Here is a 702-nt window from a genome sequence, read left to right as displayed (position 1 = left end):
GTTTCTGCTTTTTTCTAGAACAAATGTCAGCAAGCTGTTCCTGAAAAGGCCAAAGAGTACGTATTTTAGGCTTTCCATACCCTGTGGTCTCTATCGCAGCTGCTCAGCCCTACTACACTTTAGCATGAAAGCAGCCATAAACAATATCTAACGAACGGGCTGGGGGCTGGAGTTAGCACACAGGCCATAGTTTACCAACCCCTGTTCCAGAGGAAATGAAAAATCTCTTTCTGGGCTAGGCATGGTGGCTCATGCCTATAATCTCAGCACTTTAGGAGGCTGAGGCAGGAGGATCGCTTAAGCCCAGGAGCTCGAGGCTATAGTGAGCTATGATGTACGGTGTGCCACTATACTCCAGCCTGGGTAACAGAGCAAGATCCTGTCTCTGAAAAACAAACAAACAAACAAACAAAAAAACACTTTTTGAATCTCAGTTTCCACATCTGTAAAATGGGATGATCTGGTACTTACCTACCTGCCTGGGTGGCAGTGAGGATTTAAAGTGATAAAGTTAGCGCGGAACCTAGCGGGGTGGAGCGCTCTCACTTTGTTGCCCAGGCTGGTCTAGAATTCCTGGGCTCCAGCGATCCTCTCGCCTTGGCCTCTCAAAGTGCTGGGATTACAGGCATGAGTCACCGTGCCTGGCCTGATTATTAGTATTAATAGTTGTAACAATTGCTTAACAAACAGAAAGTGCTTTTT

The sequence above is a fragment of the Mandrillus leucophaeus genome, unplaced genomic scaffold (genome assembly GCF_000951045.1).
Source record: "Mandrillus leucophaeus isolate KB7577 unplaced genomic scaffold, Mleu.le_1.0 Scaffold255, whole genome shotgun sequence".
Taxonomy (NCBI): Eukaryota; Metazoa; Chordata; class Mammalia; order Primates; family Cercopithecidae; genus Mandrillus; species Mandrillus leucophaeus.
The sequence above is the reverse complement of the archived record's forward strand: the minus strand, read 5'-3'. Positions refer to the sequence as shown.